Raw genomic sequence first — 6965 nt, forward strand, 5'->3', positions numbered from 1 at the left:
AAGCTATGCTGGTGGGACTAACTTTGGCTGCACTGTTTTGATGGCTCAAGCCCACAGGTCACATCGGGGACATGTATCTCTGTACTGGCTGGCATGAGAGACAGGAGATTAGGAAGCCAAGTTTGGCTCCATTTTTTATGTGTTTAGAACATTTTCAAGCTTTTACAAGTCTTACGTGGATGTAGGTGCCTCCCTTGGGCACCATATGTAGGTGGACTTTTCTTTCCTACCCACCAGTTCCCAAATAACTAACATATAGATTTATTGTTAATTACAAATGCTCAGGCAATAGTAGAGGATTATTACTAACTACTTCTTACAACTTAAATTAACCCATTTCTATTAATCTGTATATTACCATATGGCTCTTGGCTTTTCCTATCCTCCAGCATGTCTGGCTCCCTCTCTGTCTCTTGATGACTCCTCATATTCTGCTGTCTTCCCAGAATTCTCTCTGCCATGAAAACCCTGCCTAGCAACCAATCAATCAGCATTTTATTATCAATGGGAGCAACACATTTTCATATTGTTCAGAAGGGTTATTCCACAGCATTCCACTCTCTGGCCCCCATAAGTCATATCACAGTGCAAAACTGCATTCAGTCCAACTTCAAAAGTCCTCATAGTCTATGACAGTCCCAGCACTGTTTAGAAGTCCATTGTTCAAAATGACTTCTGTCACTCCTGCAATCTCTTAACTGGAATCCCCAATAAAATCAAATTCAAAAGGAATATCACACGCTGTGGATTTGGATTACTCTCCAAATGAAAGGATAATGAGGAAATACTGGGACAAAGCAAGATTAAAAACAATGTGGATGAATTCCAAACTCTGCATGTCTGATGTCTAAATACTCTTCAGATCTCCAACTCTTTTTTCTCTTTATTGACTGTAACACACTTCTTTCTCTTGTTTCGGTTCCTCTCTCTCTTGGCAGTTTTTCTTGTCAGGTATCCCAAAGATCTAGTAACTCCAACTATTTGGGGTATTTGAGGCAATCAAGGTTTCACCATTTTATAGTTTCAAATAATAGCCTCTCCATGGGGGATCATCAAAGTCTGTCACATCATTTGGGGGAGGGCCTAGGTCTTCCTCTGGGCTGAGAGAGTATCCCTCCATGGGGAATGGGCTCCCAAAGTCCATTTGTGCACTAGGGTTAAATACTAGTTCCACTGTCAGAGGTTTCATAGAATGCCCAGGACTCCTAACTGGCACCCACATTCAGAGGGCTTGGTTCAGTCCAATGCTGATTCCCAAGTTTTATGATTGGGGTCTTTGTGGATGAGGGCTGGGATGAGGGTGCCAGTGGGGAGCATGGGATGATGGGAGGGAGAGGAAACAGGAATTGATATGATATGTAAACTAAGATTGTTTCTCGATTTAAAAAAAAGAAAAAGAATGCTGTCTCTAGGCCTCCATGCAGAAGTCCCTTGAAACATGCAAGGCCTCAGTGACTTTCCTTAGTCACAGAGAGATTCCACAATCTTTTATTTCTCTCTTAGATTCTAAAGCCAAGTTCTTTTTGTTGGGGTTGAAACATTACCCACTTATTGAATCTTCACCAGTTCTCTTTTTTCTGTGATTTCCTTAACTGCATAAACTTGGCTGTTCTGTACCTCACTCTGTAGATCAGGCTGGCCTTGAACTAAGAGATCTCCCCACATCTGTCTCCAAACTTCTGGCACTAAAATCATGTACCACCACATCTGGTTCTAAGCTTTTCTTTGATTCCTTTTCACAAGTAGGAAATTCAACTGGGTGAGATCTTACCCTGAGATCTCCACTTCTTGCATTCCACTTAACATTGGGATTTTCTTTAATCTGTTTCTCTCCTTGAACACAGGATTTAACTCCATTTCACTTTCTGGTGTGTCTTTTCTCCTTGAAGTATATACTTTGTATTTTTCATTGTTCAGCTTGTTTCTTTTCAATCCAGAGTAAACACTTTGAAATTTCCTCTGTCCATGCCATTAATCCAAAAATGCTTCAGTTTAGTCTCAGGCAGACTTTTCAGACAAGAACAAAAACCAGCCACATTCTTTGCCAAAATAACACAAGAATAGTCTCTAGGCCACATTTAAATATTATTCTAATCTGAGACCTCTTCTGCCAGGCCCTCACATTCAAATCACCATCAACATCACTGTCTTCCATGGTCCTAATAGGATGGCCCAATAAGGTCCATGTAAAGTGTTCAACAGTTTTTCTAGTCCACAGTACTGAAGTGCACATTCCTCCAAACAAAAGCATGGTGTTATAATATTCTATATGTAACATGACATCATTGTAATATGTTTTACCTGATAGCACTCATTTACCCATTCAGTTTACAATCCTGTCATTAAATAGTATTTCCTTTTTTGCCTTTTTCTTTCACTTATTTCATCTTATAGTTATTAACTCCATCTTGAAGTGAGAATAAATTATTGTAAAATTGTTTACTGTCTTTGATGCAGCTATTCTTGTTGCTAATTAATGTTTAAGAATATATACAACTAAAGATTTCTTCTTTTGATCAAGCCACTTTGAATAGAATTTTTACTTTTTGTTTGTGTGTAGAGGTTGTTTTTATCTTTTATGGTTAGCCAATGCGTTTATTTTTGTTATAAATCACAGTTGATTAAATATATGCTAATTTATATGATTTATGTATATATATATATATATATATATGCTAACAGATGAGTGTAGCTTTTTTCCCTAATAAAACAAGCTTCTTTTTAAACAGATGGAGGCTATTACAGAGATGCAGAACTGGTCAAAATGTATATAATAAATGACTGTGGGTCACTAGGTCTCAACTGATACATCTACAACACAATCATTATAACTAAGGTTCATAGAAGATCATGTAATAGGGGGAATAAAGATTGAAAGAGGTCTAGGATATCTTCTCTCAGATAATTGCTACTACACAGGATATGGAAAATGAATCCATGAGCTCTCAATGATATGGTTTCCTGAATATGACAAATATAATGAGCACACCAATGGACATACAAACTCAGAAATGAGAAATTTCATATGGTTCCATTGATAGATGAAGAGCTACAAGTAGTCCATTATTATGAAGACTCAGTGACAATCTCCAACATTGATTATCCAATCCCATGTGCCATCTCTGGATCCATGTACATACAAGCTACACTAAATGAACTCATTAGGATATATATATATATATATATATATATATATAAATATATATAATATTAATATATATTATACAAATATATAATATATAAATTATACATAATTTATATGTAATATATGAAGTATATATTTACATGTATGTGAGGGTAACAGCAATATTTTTTAAATAAGTAATTTGGGATGTATAAGGCAGAGAATGAGTGAGAGGAGGAAAAGGAATGGGCAGTAATGAAATATATACAGTGTACAGATATGAAGGTAACAAAAATATATTATTGTAAATTTAAGTAAAACTTCTCTGCAAAATAAAGTACCTTCAGAACTTAAACTGAACTATACATATTTGTAATATTCTATATAGAATATATAGAACTATACAGACTCTTTACATAACTATAGAAATGCTATACTGACCACTACTGACTCTGTATATATCCATGCTGACTCTACACAAACTCTATACAGATATATTCAGACTCTATATAGATCTATGTGGACTTGATACAGATATATACAGACTATTTACAGATCTATATAGAAAATATACAGATCTATACAGACTACATATAAATCTATGCAGATGCCACAGATCTATGGAGAATCTATACAGATCTATGCAAGCTTTATACAAAACTATAAATACTCTATACAAATATATTCAGACTCTTCACAGTTTTTATACAGTCTGTATGGACTCTATATAGATCTGTATAGAGTCAAGGGAAAAAGATTACATAGCCAACAGAGCTGTCCTCACAGGAGGCAAAAGTCAAAGGCTTGAGTAAACTGGAGTGATGTCAAGGGTAATCTCCTGTGGAGAAAGAGTGACTACGTTCTTCAATATTTGAGCAGTAAAAATGTAATAGAAGTGTTTTGTTACATAAGGTTTTTTGAATTGGGAATCTGTACCATAATGCTTTTTTTTTTCATTTCTCCATTGAGAAAAAAATACTTTACAGAAGCAACCTATGAGAACAATGTGTTATTGTTATTTTAGATGATATTTCAGAGACATTTTTGTCTAACATTTTGGGGGAAGTATGGAGAAATAACTAAATGATGACAGTAGGATGAGGTAGTGATTGGTTCACACAATAGAAGAATTGGAGGTGGAAAACATTATCCAGAATGAGTAGCAGGGGTAAAACAGATTTTTGTAATCTAAAGTAACATCCGACAGTAGGGAATAAGTGTCTCATGATACTCTACCCTCAACAAAGTTACTTTGGGTATCAAGTTTAAACAGATTTTCCTTGCAAAAATAGTCAGCTGCATTAGCATAAACAATTTTAACTTACATTATTTTTGTATTAATTTTAAAAGTTTAATTCATTATATCATCTCTACCCTTTGCTCCCTGAACTTCATCTAGTGTCTTCTATCTCTCTCCATCCATTTCAACGCCCCCCCATTATTTTCTCAAATTCATGGCTTATTTTTATTTCATTACTGTTTTTAGCATGTATGAATCTGTTGTGTTTGTTTATTGGTACTTATATGTATATGATTTGGGGCCTAACCACTTGGAATTGTAAAAAGAACAAGGAGACTGGGGTCTGGGAAAAAATTATTTTTCTTCCCTCAGAAGTCTTTGGTCACCTATAGTTCTTTTTCTGGGGTTAAGGAACCTGTGAGTTTTCTCCCTTGCATGTTACCTTGGCTTTTTGTTTGGGCATCATTTGGGTCTTGATTAGGCAGCCATACTATTTGTGGGCAGATTCTCTTGTCATTTTTCAAAACAAATTTCCTTATCATTTCTCAGAGGAAGAAGTTCAGTGAGATTATTTTTCTCCTAGAAATGATAGCTACATTTCTGATTGCTCATTGTCTCTTGCTAGTACCTTGCTTGACAGACACATAGTGATTTGGTTATTTGTCTCTTGAGAAAAACTAAGCCAGATATGATTCATCATTTTGAGATATGGCAAGGCTTTAACAAAACATGAATAAAACTTTAAGTCCACCAATTTATTCTTTCTGTGAATTTCTACCTTTCTTGATATTCCTTCAATGAGAAAAATTATGAATGTTTTAGGAACTATAGCTCTTAGAAAAGTAAAACACTGGGCAAAGTTTTTGCATAAAATTTAAGAAATGAAGTAACTAACTCATTAGTTTTAACAGCCACATAACCTCAACCACAATATACACTATGCAGTGCCATGGCCTCTCCAAAGAACATTATTAATTCCCAGTGCTGATAGAGTAGATAAGAACTATTCAAACAGATTAGAATCTGCATTGTGATATAGCCTGGTGGATTCAAGCTAATCCTGCAGTAGGCTTGGAATTTAAAGTAAGCATTTATTGTTATAGCTGTTGATTTAGTTACTTTTGTTGAAATATATTTCATAGATCATAAAATTCACTCTTTTAAATTATGTAGTTTAGTGGGAATTAGTATAAGATAGCATAAGCATCGCCAATATTTAAGTAAATCCACATCGTTTATATATTGCCAAACAAAATTCACTAAATATCACTGCTGCTTCCTACCAGGCAATCCATTCTTTCTTTCCATTCCCCTACTGCTCTCTAGCTGCTTCCTTTTCTGAACACCTGATTCATAAGTACACCACTGTGTTCTATAAATACACTACGAATATCTGACTTGGCTCTTTGTAAGCCGGCACTCTGTAAGGAGGAGCTATGTTCAGCTCGAGCGCCAAGATTGTGAAGCCCAATGGCTAGAAACCGGACAAATTCAAGTCTGGCACCTTTCAGGCGCTGCTGGAACTGAAGATGAACCCTGATCTGAAGGTGCAGCTGCGGAAACTGAACATCACCACAGCCAAGGAAATTAAAGTTGTTGGTGGTTGGAAAGCCATCATAATTTTTGTACCATTTCTTCAGTTGAAATTGTTTCAGAAAATCAAAGTCTGGATGATTTGTGGAATTGGAGAAAAAGTTTAGTGGGAATCAGTGGATTTCATTGCTCAGAGGAGGATTTTGCCCAAGCCAACTCAAAAAAGCTGCATAAAAAAAGAAAAAAAATAAGCAAAAGTGCCCCAGAATCCACACCCTCACTGCAGTACATGATGCCACCTTTAGGACTTAGTCTTTCCAAGTGAGATTGTGGGCAAGAGGATGCGTGTGAAACTGGATGGCAGCCAGCTCATGAAGGTTCATTTAGACAAAGAACAGTAGAACAATATGCAGCACAAGGTCAAAACTTTTCTGGTGTGTGTAAGAAGCTCACGGCAAGGATGTTAATTTTGAATTCCCAGGGTTTCAGTTGTAAAGAAAATGTAAAGAATAAAGTGTCATTCATAGAAAAGAAAAAAAAAAGAATGTCCGACCTGTACCACATTGTTGAGTCTCTATTTTAAAATGTGAGTTATGGCTAACTTGCTATATAGAACATACCCTACACCATCACACTGTGAGTACACTCCATTATAAAATTTAGACCTTGAGCACTATGACAATTTTTATCATATGTCTCCCCCCAAGAACTGGCCAAGTATGGCTAACAAGACAGGGGGATACAGAATTTTTGCAATCATAGTGGCTTCTTCCTAGAAACATCATAAGTCCTCTGCACATTTGAGACATTTTAGAGCCTTCCAAACCTAGCAAAGCACATTAATCTAGCTTCTTTCATATGTTTTGTGGTAGAAACACAAAAGTTTGACTTTGGGTTCCTGGCCTTCACTATCTACCAAATAAAGTCCTGCCTCTCCAATATGTCCAGTGGCTATTGGCTGTGCTTCAGAGAGTTGAAGAATCAAGATTTGTCTTGTTAAAATTTGAGTGATGTTATTTGTAACCCATTATCTCCTACTGTGTAGTCTTATAGATCCTGGAAACCACT

The 6965-nt window shown here is 36.0% G+C and overlaps 1 pseudogene; it reads left to right on the forward strand.

Moving 5' to 3' along the window:
• The first annotated feature begins 5800 nt into the window (after nucleotides 1-5800).
• LOC100772239 lies at nucleotides 5801-6392 on the forward strand (annotated as a pseudogene).
• The last annotated feature ends 573 nt before the right edge of the window (nucleotides 6393-6965 follow it).

This window comes from Cricetulus griseus, chromosome 2 (assembly GCF_003668045.3).
Source record: "Cricetulus griseus strain 17A/GY chromosome 2, alternate assembly CriGri-PICRH-1.0, whole genome shotgun sequence".
In the NCBI taxonomy this organism is placed as follows: domain Eukaryota; kingdom Metazoa; phylum Chordata; class Mammalia; order Rodentia; family Cricetidae; genus Cricetulus; species Cricetulus griseus.